Source organism: Vulpes lagopus, chromosome 6, assembly GCF_018345385.1.
Source record: "Vulpes lagopus strain Blue_001 chromosome 6, ASM1834538v1, whole genome shotgun sequence".
Lineage (NCBI taxonomy): Eukaryota > Metazoa > Chordata > Mammalia > Carnivora > Canidae > Vulpes > Vulpes lagopus.
Genome location: NC_054829.1, coordinates 25972728 through 25987759, shown reverse-complemented (window position 1 = coordinate 25987759; position 15032 = coordinate 25972728). Strand labels below are relative to the sequence as shown.

The following is a 15032-nucleotide window of genomic DNA, read 5'->3' as shown; positions in this document are numbered from 1 at the left end:
GTGATCCTTCCTAAAAGAATTGGCATTCTAGGTGGGCTACTGGCATCTCTGACTTGCTTCTGTCCAATGCAGTTCTGGATCTGCTAGAAAAGACCTCCAGTTATCTCTACAACCAAATTTCCAAGGACCATTCTAAGGTTCCATCACCAACCACTCCCAGCAAAGAGTGGTGTGTATGGAGGCTAGGACAGCTGGGTTGTTGTCCCTTGGAGAGAGTTCTGTGCTATCCAAAGAGGGGGCCACTAGCCACATGTAGCTATTACATTTAAATTAAAAGTAAATAAAATGTAAATTTAGTTCATTACACTAGCCACTTTTCTAGGTCTCAGTAGCCACCTAGAGCTACTGACTACCATATTGGACACTGCAGAACTACATACATTTTCATCATCATAGAAAGTCTGTTGGACAATATTGAATCCTAGATGGTCTTCAAACTCTCTTAAAACCTTTGGAGAAGAGGTGAAAGGAACTGAATAGGACTGGACCACTATCTCAAGTTCCACCAGAACTTGCCTATGAATTTAGATTTCAAGTTAGATTTCATTTAGGGAAAAAAAAAAAAAAAAAAAAAAAAAGCTCTATTGCTTTTTAATTTTATAGTGCTTCTTGAGAAGACAATAAATACAAACTGTATTTAAAATAAACACATTGTAAAAAACACATATCCCCATCCCCTGACCCTCAGGCCACTAGTTACTAGCTAGCTTCTTGGGAGCTACACCCTGTCCTACATCTTGCTTTTTCTCCCACTTAATTTATCCAGTATCTTGTTCCTATTGGTGCATACAGATCTCACTCACAGCTGTGTACTACCACTGTATAGATATGCCTAGTTTATTTAGCCAGTCCCTTTGATCGACATTCAGGTTGTTTCTGGTCTTCGGCTATTACCAACTACATTGTGATGAACAAACATCCTTGTATGCAACTCATTGTACCAGTACAAATACATCTGTAGGACAGATTACTAAGGAGGGAATTGCTGGGTCAAAGGTCACATGCATTTTTATTTTAATATATAATGTTTAATATATATTGCTGAATTGTCCTTCTGAAGTGGTAGCAACAATGAGATCTTGTCCCCATGCCCTCAGCACCATTGTTAGCTGCGCACAGGCCTCCTGCAGAGTTACAGGGGGTCCTCCTGGGAGGGGGCTTGTACTGCCTCCCTACAACCCATCCCTCCCACCTACCTTCTCTTCTTGTCACTCCCTCCTGCTGCCAAGAGCAATTAACTTACTTGAGCATTCACCCAACTGCCAGGTACTGGTCTAAATCCCATTTTACAGAGGAGAAGCCTGAGGCTTAGATTCACTAATTCATAGTCACCTAGCTGGTTAATGGTGAAGCTGGTATTCAACCCCAGGTCTGTCTAATTTCCAAGCCTATGCTTATTACCAGTAGGCTTCCCCCCGCCCCTGCACACTTCCCTGCCCTTGCCCCTTCTCCCTGCATGGACACCAGCCATTCCCCCATTAAGAGCCACCTACTTCTCTTCAGTGTCTTTGCCCCCCTGCCATGAGCCCTCCATTCCTTCCCACGCCCTCCTTCCTAGGGTTAGGGCATGTATCTCCTCCTTCGCTGCCTTGGTTTCCTCTATTCTTGGCCTGGGGACTGCCCCACCTGAACGCCAGCTCTGTCCAGCCCTCCCCCAGGTGATCACCTTTGCCCACAGGGCCAGGGAGGGAGAAGGCAACGGCTTCCGTCACCTGACCCTACTCAGCCAATTCAGGAAGACAAGATGTCAAGTTAATGAGCCTGTGGGCCTCTAATTAGCTGTCAATTACCTCAAATTAATCAACTCCTCGCCTAATTAAGCATTATCGGCAGGTGGGCACAAAGCAGACCATTGTGTGGGAGCCATGAGAAAAGCCGGGCTGGCAAACTTGGTTAGGATCAGCGCTGTGCACCGCGCCCGCCTCCCCACGGCTCTCAGCTCCCCGCCCGGCCCAGAGGCACCAGGGCCCTCTGCCCATCGTGGTCCCCACCCCCCGGGGACCCCTTGGACCTCCTGGGCAGCTGGGTGGACTGCGCCTCCTGAGAGTGAGATGCAGAGCCTGGAGGCATGTGGGACTGCTGTTGGTGAAGTGGGCCGGTGGGAACTGTGTGGCCAGGCAGAGGAAGGCCATGGTGAAGGCTTCCAGTTGGAGACACCAGCTCCTGGCACTTGTTAGGGCAGAGGGGCAGGAGCTGGGCTCAGAGCTGGACAGAGGGGAGACTGGGTCCTGCCTGGAAGTTCAGGCCTGTCCTGGCAGGCAGACCAGCTTCCCATCTGGCCCTGCCACTTGTGACCCCAGGGAGTGACTTCACTTCTTTGATGCAGTTTCCACCTCTGAAAAAAATGAGAATAATTTTTTAAGAGACCTTGGATCTTTGTGAGGATTAAATGAGATGATGTTTGTGAAACATCAGCCACATGGTACGTGCTCAATGGATTTTAGCAGTGACTAAAGGAGATAGGAGAATGTATCATAAGAGAAGCATTCGAAATGTGTGATATGTCCCCAGAGTCTGCAGGGTACCCATGAAAAATGTCAATGGGCTGCCTACGATATGTTGGGTGCTGGAAGCTGGGATGTTCTGGCTTTAACATGCTCCCTACCCCTCTTCACGTCCCAGCACCTTTGAGGGTACATACGAGGAGCCCTGGGGGCCATATGGAACTCACCAGATGAGGTAACCACAGGTGCCTAACTGGTGACCGTGAAGAAGAGAGCAAATGAGGGTACCTCCCTACTTGGGTCTTGGGGCTGCAGAACGCAGAGAAGAGGGCATCTCCAGGCACCCAGTTCATGGCCCCGACCATAGTCCTAAGGCTGAACAGGGTGCCCACTCTGCTTAACACAGGGTGGGACGAGGCTGGGGGTCAGCTGGATAGATATGTGCCCCCACTGATGGTCAAATGCCACCACACTCATCCAATTCTATCCCCTCATCCATTCTAATAATCCCCTGAAATCAACCCACCAAATTTCTCATTTGTACCTCCTATCTTGACCCTGGCATGGGACTACCTCTCCCTGCTTCCTGGGGCAGCAGAGGTCCTCAGCCTTGCTTCTGAGCTTGGCAACATCTTCCCCTCCCTGGTTAAGTCACTCAGTCATTTAGCAAACATTTATTACACCTACTAATTAAAGTTTGCTGTGTAAAGGGAAGACAATTGGGTAAACACAAATTATTAATGCACACTCTGTAGATGTGAGGAACAGAAGAGAGCTAGGATTTATTAGGTAACTATTGTATGCTGGCAAGAGTGGCAAAGCCAGACGTGGGTGCCAATCCTTCTGAATCCTGTCCACCTTGAAAAACCAGGTCTGTGCCCAGGAGTGGGGATGGGAATGGAGGGGGGGTGGCCAGGTGGATGCTACCTCCACCTGGGCCTGGCAGGTGAGGCCTCCCCTGGAAAGGGAAGCTTGAGTTGAGCCTTGAAAGAGGCAATGCATTCTAGATAGAGGAACCAGCAAATGGGAAGGCCCATAGGCATGCAAAGAACACAAAGAGTTCAGAAAATAGAGAATATTTCCTGAGGATGCTAATGGAACCTCAGTAAGTCCTCCCTGCCCAGGGAGCAAGAGCAGGATCTCAGAGGACTTCCAAAAGGGTCTTTCTAGTAGGGATTTGGGGAACCTTTGGAAGACGTGCCTAAACTCTGACTTCTCCTAGGGGAGCTGAATTCCACAGGGATCAGGTCCATAGTTTAAGTAAATGAAACCTTTGAGTGGATCTCCAGGAGAGGGAGGGATCTGGAAAAGTGGGACCTTCCTAAAATCCTTGAAATCCTCCCAGGAGAGGGACGCCTTGGTGGCTCAGTGGTTGAGCAACTGCCTTCAGCTCAGGGCATGATCCTTGGGTCCATGGATCAAGTCCCGCATTGGGCTCCCCATGTGGAGCCTGCTTCTCCCTCTGCCTATGTCTCTGCCTCTCTCTCTATCTCTCATGAATAGATAAAAATAAAATCTTAAAGAAGAAGAAGAAGAAGAAGAAAAAGAAGAAGAAGAAGAAGAAAGAAATCCTCTCAGGAGAAAGGCCTGCTTCCTCTTTTGTACCCCATAGCACCTACACTAGTGGGTTTTTTTTTAAGATTTTATTTATTTATTTATTTATTTATTTATTTATTTATTTATTTATTCATGAGAGACACAGAGAGGCAGAGACATAGATGGAGAAGCAGGCTCCTCACACGAAGCCTGATAAGGAACTCCATTCCCGAACCAGGATCACACCCTGAGCCGAAGGCAGATGCTCAACCTCTGAGCCACCCAGGCATCCCTAAATTAATGCTGAGTACACAGTAAGGCCTGTGAAATATTTAAGGGATGTCATTTGTTTCTCTCTGTCACATACTGACAAGTACAGGGATGCAGGAGCTTCTGTTAAGCCCCGACATATTTATTTTGGAATTGAGACCGAGTTCCATCTGGGCTTGAATGGAGGAGAGACAGGGCCATGGGAAGGAGGCGATTAGGCACCCTGGCTGTGGGACCAGGAGGCAGCAACACCTGAGAGAAGAAGCTGCAGCCCTGTCTTTCTAGGGCCATCCTATCCCAGAGCCCACAAGGCCCCCACATCCTTATGGTCCTTTCTTACTTAAGTAAGTCTAGGTATCTGTAGCTGGACCTTACCCAGACTCCTCTACCCCAAAGTACCCGGCACACACAGGCCTGGAACAGCCAAAGGAGTCCCAGTCCATGGGTGGAAAGACATTTTACAGACCAGCCAGGCCAGTGGTTCTGCTAGAGCCATATGAGCACCCAACGCCAGGAACACCCTCACAGAGTTGGGGGCTGGATTTTATGATACAAATGGTACAGAGCCCAGTGAGAGATTCAATGAATATACTATACCTATATATACTGTTATGTTTAATGTGTATGTTTATCAAGATAGATAATGCATACAGTTTTTAAAAATATTTTAAATATTTTACTTTTAAGTAATCTCCACACCCAACATGGGGTTTGAACTCAAAACCTCAAGACCAAGAGTCATAAGCTCCACCAACTGAGCCAGCCAGGTGCCTTACATGCATAGTTTTTTTTTTTTTTAAGATTTTATTTATTTATTCATTCATGAGAAACAGAGAGAGAGAGAGGCAAAGACAGGCAGCTGGAGAACCAGGCTCCATGCAGGGAGCCCAACTTGGCACTTGATCCTGGGTCTCCAGGATCATGCCCTGGGCTGAAGGCATCGCTAAACCACTGAACCACCCAGGCTGCCCCACATGCATAGTTTTTAAGAATGAACTAATACGAAGAGTGTAAAATAAAATGTCAGCTTCCTTCACACTCTCATTCTCTCCAGTCATCTGATTCCCTTTTCCACAGTCAACCAGTACCCAGTTTTTCAGATACCTTTCCAGAGGCTTAAAAATAGTTATATGTATACATGGAGTGCCTAGGTGGCTCAATTAACTGGGTGCGGAACTCTGGATTTCAGCTCAGGTCATGATCTCAGGGTCATGAGATGGAGCCCTGTGTTGGGCTCCACGCTGAGTGTGGAGCCTGCCTAAAATTCTCTCTCCCTCTCCCTCTGCCCCTTCCATCCCCCACTCTCTCTCTCTCTCTAAAAAATAAGTAGAAGTAAAATACACCATCCTGTATGTTCCTTATCATAATACTATTGTCTTGGATCATTCCAGATCAGAATGTGATAACAGCCCCACAATACTCTATTATAGGAATATACCTTTTCCCCCCCTTTTTAAAGTTACATTAACTCATCACAGCCAACAGGAGCCTAAGGAGTCATGACTACTACATGTGGTATCCCATGTAAAATCCTGGACCAGAAGAAAGGACTTTTTAAAAAGATTTTATTTATTTATTCATGAGAGACACACAGAGAGAGAGAGGTAGAGACACAGGCAGAGGAAGAAGCAGGCTCCATGCAGGGAGTTCAGTGTCAGAGTCAATCCCGGGTCTCCAGGATCATGCCCTGGGCTGAAGTTGGTGCTAAACTGCTGAGCCACCTGGGCTGCCCCAGAAGAAAGGACTTTAAGTAAATACTAAGAAAAAATGAATAAAACAAAAACTTTAGTTAGCAATGTATTAATCTTAGTTCATTAACTAAAATATTAATGTCAGATGCTGGTAATAGGGGCATTTGGGTGTGGGGTATATTGAGAACTCTACAGTCTCACAATTTTCCTGCATGGTTACAAGCTGCTCCTAAAAAAATAGTGCTTATTTAAAAATACTTTTAAAACCTATAGAGCTGGGGCGCCTGGGTGGTTCAGCTGGTTAAGTGTCTATGCCTTCAGCTTGGGTCAAGATCCCAGGTCCTGGGATAGAGCCGGGCATCAGGCTCCCTACTCAGCAGGGAGTCTGCTTCTCCCTCTCCCTTTGCCACTCCCCCTGCTCATTCTCTCTCTCTCTCTCTCTCTCTCTCTCTCTAGCTCCACTCTTTCTCTCAAATAAATAAAATTTAAAAATCTTATCAATAAGTAAAGACAATAAAATCCATAGAGTTGTTGAGATTAATAAAGTATCGTTTCATGTACAAGCATTACGGAATGCCTAAGAGTATCGGGTCACTGGGTAGGTTCCCTAGTCTGACAGTAAGTACTGTTCTACCCTGAGGGACTCTGAATTGTTTTACGTTTTAAAAGGTGGTTTGAGGGACGCCTTGGGTGGCTCAGCGGTTTAGCGCTGCCTTTGGCCCGGGGCGTCAGCCTGGAGTCCCAAGATCGCGTCCCGCGTCCCGCGTCGGGCTCCCTGCATGGAGCCTGCTTCTCCCTCTCCCCCTGTCTCTGCCTCTCTGTGTGTCTCTCATGAATAATTTTTTTTTTTTTTTTAAAGGTGATTCGAGGGATCCCTGGGTGGCGCAGCGGTTTGGCGCCTGCCTTTGGCCCAGGGCGCGATCCTGGAGACCCGGGATCGAATCCCACGTCGGGCTCCCGGTGCATGGAGCCTGCTTCTCCCTCCACCTGTGTCTCTGCCTCTCTCTCTCTCTCTCTCTCTGTGACTATCATAAATAAATAAAAAAAAAATTAAAAAAAAATAAAATAAAAGGTGATTCGAGTCGGAAAGGTGGAACCACCTGGTCTCACCACCGTCCGTTTACCGCGAGGCAAGCGAGGCTGCAAAAGGGACTGAGTCGTGCCTGGTCACGGCGGGTCCCCGGGGCTCCTGGGCAGCCCGACGCCCCGCGCCGCCAGCCTGGGCAGATGCTCCCGCGCCCCGGGGCCTGGGCCGGGTAAGCCGCGGTAGGACATCCTCGTCCGAGCAGAGCGGCTCGCAAGCTAAGGGCGGCCGCTCTCACGACGGAGCCGGGCGCGGCTTAGGACCCTCGGCGCCGCCTCGGAGGCCTGGGAGGGAGGACCGCGACCCCGGGAACCCCCGCGGCCCTGCGTCGCCGCCCGCCCGGCCCGGAGGGGCTTCCGCGCCTTCGCCGCTAGAGGGAGCCGGGGGCCGGGGGCCGGAGCCGGGGGTCGGGGGCCGGGAGCTGGGGGCCGGGGGCCGGGGGTCGGGGGCCGGGAGCTGGGAGCCGGGAGCCGGGGGTCGGGGGCCGGAGCCGGGGGCCGGAGCCGGGGGTCGGGGGCCGGGAGCTGGGAGCCGGGAGCCGGGGGTTGGGGGCCGGAGCCGGGGGTCGGGGGCCGGGAGCTGGGGGCCGGGGGCCGGGGGTCGGGGGCCGGGAGCTGGGGGCCGGGGGCCGGGGGTCGGGGGCCGGAGCCGGGGGTCGGGGGCCGGGAGCTGGGGGCCGGGGGCCGGGGGTCGGGGGCTGGGAGCCGGGGGCCGGAGCCGGGGGTCGGGGGCCGGGAGCTGGGAGCCGGGAGCCGGGGGTCGGGGGCCGGAGCCGGGGGTCGGGGGCCGGGAGCTGGGGGCCGGGGGTCGGGGGCCGGGAGCTGGGAGCCGGGGGCCGGGGGCCGGGGGCCGGGAGCTGGGGGCCGGGAGCCGGGGGTCGGGGGCCGGAGCCGGGGCCGGAGCCGGGGGTCGGAGCCGGGGGTCGGAGCCGGGGGCCGGAGCCGGGGGTCGGGAGCTGGGAGCTGGGAGCTGGGGGCCGGAGCCGGGGGTCGGGGGCCGGAGCCGAGGGCCGGAGCCGGGGGTCGGGGGCCGGAGCCAGGGGTCGGGGGTCGGGGGCTGGGAGCTGGGAGCCGGGGGCCGGGGGTCGGGGGCCGGAGCCGGGGGCTGGGAGCTGGGAGCCGGGGGCCGGGGGTCGGTGGCCGGGGTCGGGGGCCGGAGGCCGGAGCCGGGAGCCGGGGGCCGGGGGCCGGGGGCTGGGAGCCGGGAGCCGGGATGGGAGCCGGGGGCCGGGGGCCGGGGGCTGGAGCCTAGGGCCGAAGGCTGGGAGCTGGGGGCCGGGGGCTGGGAGCCGAGGGCCGGAGCCGGGGGCCGGGGGTCGGGGGCCGGAGCTGGGAGTCGGGGGCCGGGGGCTGGGAGCCGGGGGCCGGAGCCGGGGGCTGGGAGCCGAGGGCCGGAGCCGGGGGCTGGAGCTGGGAGTCGGGGGCTGGGAGCCGGGGGCCGGGGGCTGGGAGCCGAGGGCCGGAGCCGAGGGCCGGAGCCCGGGGCCGGGGGTCGGGGGCCGGAGCTGGGAGTCGGGGGCCGGAGCCGGGAGCCGGGGGTCGGGGGCCGGAGCCGGGAGCCGGGGGTCGGGGGCCGGAGCCGGGAGCCGGGGGTCGGGGGCCGGAGCCGGGAGCCGGGGGTCGGGGGCCGGAGCCGGGAGCCGGGGGCCGGGGGCCGGGAGCCGGGAGCCAGAGCCGGGAGCCGCCGGCCCTCCCCCGCCTCGGGCTCCGCCACCCTGGGCCCCCTCCCGTCGTCAGGCCTCAGGCCCCTGCACTCCGAGGGGCCCGCGCTGCGCCCCTGGCCCAACCCTCCCCTGTGCAAACCCTGCCGCGCTGCTGCCCCCGTGTTATACATTAGGACACAGAGAGGCTATCTGACGCGTCGGGGGTGGCACAGCTAAGGCAGGGCAGGACCAGAAACCCAGGGCGCCCGGTGGGGACCTCCACGCATCCCCGGGTCTCCCTCAGGATCTCTAGCATCCTCACTGTAGCCTCCTCTCCAAATAGGGAAACCGAGGCACAGGGCAGTGCTAGGGTATACTGCGTGTGGGTGGCCGGGTCTGTCAGGGGTAGGCAGGAGGCTAAGGCTGGGAGGCCAGCCCCTTGACAGATGATCACAGCGGGAAAGCCTTGGGTGGGGGCAGAGGTGCCAGCCTGCCTCGAGGTGGGGGTGGGGGCACTGCTAGTGACTCTCCTGGGGATGGGTGACAGCTGCAGAGGCCCCACACGATAATAACTTTCACTCATTGCCTGAAGTCTAATCCCATTACTCTGCCGGACCCTCTGGGACCACCCTCCCTAGCCCTCCTTAATCCCCTGCCTCCCTCTGGGAATGGTCCAAGGCCCTACCCACTGGCCCCAGCCAGCCCCAGATACATGCAGACCTCACCCCCTCAGGTCCCATCAGACCCCCTACGTCCACCCACACCTGATTCCAGGGGCCCCAGAGGGACAGCCAGGAGGGCTGGAGGCCCAACCTTCTGGACCTGCCTCTCCTTTTGCCACCAGCCCTGTGGGCCAATCCCCAAGGCACCTTCCCAAAATAGCCTCCAGCTGGACTCCAGGTTTTATGAGCCTCCTGTCCCTTTCTAAGCAGGCTTCTGTTTTAGTTTCTGTTGCAGGAATTGTCAGAAGAGGGATTATGTCCTCAGTATTTACATCTGTAAAGTGGAGACAATGGCACCCACTTCGTGTGGTCTTTCTGCTGCTACAATGAGATGCTATCTAGCAAGTGTCGAGAGCAGCACCTGGCGCCAGGGGAACACACGGAGGTTGCCAGTGGCCAATGTAATTATTATTGGACGGACAGGTCAGATATGCAAAGGAAGTAGATTTACTCTGTGTTTCCAGAAGGAAGCCTCATGGCCCCAGGGCAAATGTTAGTGGGAGGCGCATTGGACTCACAGTGTCCTCACACTGGTGATAGGAGCCACTAGGTCTGCAGGTACCTGGCTTTTCCTCTGCCACTTTCCATGTTCCACAGGGAACGAACCATAAGAACTCAGAGGTTCTGAAGCCTCAATATCCCCTTGAAACAGACTGGAAACTAGGATGAAGAAGATGGCTACACGGGGTACCTGGGTGGCACAGTTGGTTAAGCAGTGGACTCTTCATTTTGGCTCAGGTCATGGTTTCGTGGTTGTGAGATCAAGCCCCAGGCTCTACACTTTGCTCAATGAGTCTGCTTCAGATTCTCTCCCTCTCTGTCATAAATAAATAAATAAATAAATAAATAAATAAATAAATAAATAAATAAAATAAGTAAAATCTTTTTTAAAAAAAAGAGATACAGCTACACAGTGGTGGAGCTGTTATCAAACAAAGCTCTGACTCTGGAATTCTCCAGGATGTTTTACTGCTTCTCAGGATCCACTTCTAATGAGGAGGGCTGGTGGATCTGAGAACTGTCCCCCAAAAAGTAGTGGGCTCCCCACTTGTCAGAAGCATTCAAAGTGATGCTGATGGGCAATCTAACCAGTTAAGACAATCTAACCTGTCATGAGGTCCTATGACAAGCCCTAATTTCCTTGGCACCCCACTCACCCATTTCCAGGCAGGGCCAGCTCACTGTCCCCTCCCCAGCTTTGGTTCAGGAGGGGCCCCCTTTGGCCCTCAGCCTCCCTCTCCCCTACCTTCTGCTGTTCCTCATTTACATAAATTATCTCTCCCCAATTATCCATCCAGCTGTCCCAACGGTGATCTGTGAATGAATTAAAAACGGAATATAATTTAATAATGGCTGATTAGAAGGAGATTAGTTGTTATATAAAAAGGAAAAGCCAAGAGCCAGCTAGTTGCCCTTAATCTGAGCCAATACCATCGTTATTCAGGGAAGACAACTCTGGCCACCATCAGGCTAGGCAGGCATGAGGAGGGGCACGGGTTAGAAGAGAGCCCAGGGGGCCAGACCACCCCAGAGAGGAGGTCAGGGTGCTGGGAACCTGAGTTTGAGGACCATCTCAGCTGTGGGGCCTAGGCAGCTCCTGTTACTTCCCCAGGCCTCACTCCTTCCTTCTAAGTGGGCTTGGATGGTTTCTGGGCTCCCTTCTTACTCTAAATCCTAGGTGCTGGGCAGCCCGGGTGGCTCAGCAGTTTAGCACCGACTTCAGCCCAGGGCCTGATCCTGGAGACCCGGGATTGAGTCCCACATTGGGCTCCCTGCGTGGAGCCTACTTCTCCCTCTGCCTGTGTCTCTGCTGCGCTCTCTCTCTCTCTCTCTCTCTCTCTCTGTGTCCCTCAATAAATAAATAAAATATTTTAATAAATAAATCCTAGGTGCCCTCAAATCAAACCACTGGGCTTTCCCAAAGCCACAGTGACAGCTCCTGCCTGACCCCTGCTAGCATAATACCTGGGCATTCAGGAGTCTGATGTTCAGGCCTCACCTCCCAGGAACACACAAGAGAGTCAAGGATGTAGACCTCCCCAGGAGGGGGGTCTGCCTGCCTGGGGTAGGCAGTCAGAGGAGAGACCGGGGTTGGCTGCACCAGGAAGGCTCCGTGGAGGAGAGTCTGGCCAGGAGAAAGAGGGGTGAGTGCCCAGCAGAGACTCTGGCCCCCTTAACTTCAGCTGAAAGACTAGATCTACTGGTGGGGACATTTCTCTGAGATTCCCATTCATCCTTTCATTCTCAGCTCACATTCATCTCCTCCAGGAAGCCTTCCCTGATCTCCCCAGCTTTGGGGTCTCCCCAGTGCTTCCATAATGCCCTGTGCTTTCTCAGTACAGTTAGCACATCCACTTACAGGCATTTGTCTCCCAGCTTGTGAGCTCCTGGAGAACAGAGACCATGACTTTTTCATCTCTTCATCATCAGTGCCAGGTACACAATAGTTGCTCGACTACACATTGAATAAGATGCCTCCTCCAAGAAGCCTTCTGTGGTTGCCCTCGTGTAGGTTTAGTGCTCCTTTCTATGCTCCCAAAGCACTCTATGATTATGCCTTTAAAAAGAAGGCATGAATAAATAAATAAAATCTTTTTAAAAAAATAAATAATAAAAAGAAGGCAAGTCACTTATGGAGAAGTTCCATACATAGACAAGTAGTTACAGATAAAGATGAGTGCACAAAAAAAAAAAGATGAGTGGACGTAGAGCAAAGTGGTTTAGAGGACAGGCTCAGGGACGCCTGGGTGGCTCAGTGGTTGAGCGGCTGCCTTTGGCTCAGGGCTGGATCCCAGATTCCCAGGATCGAATCCCACATCAAGCTCCTTGCATGGAGCCTGCTTCTCCTCCCTCTGCCTGTGTCTCTGCCTCTCTCTCATGAATAACTAAATAAAATATTTACAAATTAATTAATTAAAAAAAGACAGGCTCAGAGTCAGACTGGCTGGGTATGAATCCCAGGTCCACCACTTAACAACTGTGTGACCTTGAGCATGTGACTACTCTCTCTGTGCCTCAGTTCCCTCCTCTGTAAAGTGGATGCATTTATTTTTTTAAAAGTATTTTTTATTTATTTATACACAGAGAGAGGCAGAGACACAGGCAGAGGGAGAAGCAGGCTCCTTGCAGAGAGCCCGATGTGGGACTCAAACCCAGGACTCCAGGATCAGGCCCTGAGCCAAAGGCAGACGCTCAACCGCTGAGCCACCCAGGTGTTCCAGTGGATGCATTTAATTATATTTCCTACTTTATAGGGTTTTTATGAGGATAAAATGTGCGGAGAGAGGAAGAGCCATTAGAACTGTGCTTAGCACGTAGTGAGTGCCTTCGAAGCACCTGTGGGTATTAATAGAGCATGTCACACCTGTTGTTTTCTCCCCAGCTGTGGGTTCTGTGAGGACAAGGACAGGACTTTTCAGCTCTGTGTCGCCAGTCGTGGATGGACAGACGGGCCCACATGGGGCTATCTCAGCAGTCCCACTGCCGCTTTCACACCGGAGGTGCCAAAGGGGCACATGGTGTGTAGGAAGGACCCATATGTCTCACCCAACATTGACAGAGGCTTGGGGCCAGACCCTGGGTCCCCACTCTTCCTGAAGAAGGTCACAGCTTCCGGGGGAGTGACATGCCCATAAGGGGGATCTGACCTCCACGGCTTGGATCTGGGCACTGTGTCCGTGTGGCCAACATCAGAGGCCGTCTGCTAGGAAGAAGGAACCAGCCCACTGCCCGGTAGGGAGGGCTGAGGAGCCCTCGGGCAGCAGCTGACTCAGGCCTCGGGGGCCATCGCGGAGCCTCCAAGAGAACGAGGTCTGCCCTGCCCCGGGCTGGGATGGATGCAGTGGATCCCAGAGGAGGCTGAGGAAACTCAAAACATGAGGAGGTACCAAGTGTGTGTGCACTAAAGAAGTATTAGCTGGGGATCCCTGGGTAGCTCAGCAGTTTAGCGCCTGCCTTCATTTGGCCCGGGGTGTGATCCTGGAGACTCAGGATGGTGTCCCACATCAGGTTGCCTGCATGAAGCCTGCTTCTCCCTCTGTCTGTCTGTCTGTCTCTCTCTCTCTCTCTCTGTGCCTCTCATGAATAAATAAATCTTAAAAAAAAAAAAAAAAAAAAAAAAGAAGTATTTGCTGTTTGGCTAACTGAGCAGCTCCAGAATTTTTCAAGCATTCCTACTAAAAAACCTTGACTCCTTATGTTTGGGGAAGGGCTTGGGAATATTTAACAAGACCTACTGCCACCCCTGCCAGCCCAGGTAACTCTCATGAATAGGGGGTTTCTCACCCCCCTCCCATCCCCCAGGTCTGAGAGCTGCAGTGCTCTTGCCTTCTTCAGCACCCCCGGAGGTCCCCTGGTGCCCCCACTCCATGCACACATAGCCCTGTCCAGCCACACTCACAGAACAATCACCAGAGGAGCCCAGAGCATGCGGCAGGAGGCCTTCCAGGCCAGCCTGGGCTGTGGGATAATTTGATATTCAAATCCTGGCAAAGACCTGCTTCAAGTTGCTGCAAATTAAGCTGATTTTGTCCCTCCGAATGAGGGATTTGCTTCTGTGGATCAACCCTTCCCAGGACTTGATGAGGTCAGGATTAGAGCCTGAGGGACAGGGAGAAAAGCCTGAGGCGGGAGGTCTGAGGTCTGGAGAGGTGGTGGGAGGGGGACCCCAGGTCCCTCAAGCTGCTCACTGACCCTGGAGTTAAGGAAGCTTCCCAGGGTCTCAAAAATCAGCTCTTCCCAGTGATGGCAGGGCCTCTGGGCAACCAGATGGGCCAGCCTCACCCCCAAAGCACCCATGTCCCCAGGAGAGCCCAGCCCCATACCACTTGGACCTCATCTAATCGTTCCAAGCACCTGTGAGCCAGGGCTATGGGAGATAAGAGACCCCACCAGCCAACAATAACCTGGCCTCAACCACTGCTGCCGACATGCTGTGTGACCTTGAGCACGAGGCCTCTGTGAGCCTCCTCATAAAAATTATTGACAATGGACACATAGTGCCAGGCACATGGTGCACTCCACCAAACATCCACCAAGGCTGCTACCCAACATAGTAAGCACTCCAGAGACATGGACCATGGTGACGGCTCAGAACAGGGATTGGAACCGGGTCTTCTCTGGGCCTCGCAGGGAGTCATTGCCTGCCTTTTCCTGGAGCTCTGGGCCTGCCCCTGCCCCTACCCCTCCCGACAGGACCCCCTCCCTGACAGAACCTCATTTCCATCTGTTTTATCAAGGCCTGTACTGTATATTGCAGCCATTTCAAATTGCACCATTAAAGATTTTATGCTGGAGACGTTAAAATTAAAAAGATCTATGTGCAAAGAGTCACAACGAATTTAATCAACTTGATTTAATAGAAAACAGCAAATGGAATTTATGATGCTCCAAAAGACAAGGGAATTTTTTTTTTTCAACACAAAATAATAAAAAGCACTTTGTGGAAAACAGAAAGTAGAGTGGGTGGGGGGGCTCCCCATCTGAGAGTTTATCAGAACCTAATCCGCAGTGAACAACCCCAGTTGGGGCTGTTTGCCCACTAATCCCAGCTGCCATTAAAATATTAAAGATAAATCTAATCGTCTCTTTATCCAAAATAAGCGACTTTTGTGTGGGGAGAAAACATCTAACCCTTTGGGAGGA

The 15032-nt window shown here is 53.3% G+C and overlaps 1 protein-coding gene across 1 annotated transcript in view; it reads left to right on the top strand.

Moving 5' to 3' along the window:
• Positions 1–7134, top strand: part of LIN52 (lin-52 DREAM MuvB core complex component) — a 133225-nt gene extending 126091 nt beyond the window's left edge. Inside the window, exon 7 of the mRNA XM_041758828.1 lies at positions 7014–7134. The gene's annotated coding sequence lies outside the window, so the exon portion shown is untranslated. The remainder of the gene's footprint in view (positions 1–7013) is intronic.
• The last annotated feature ends 7898 nt before the right edge of the window (positions 7135–15032 follow it).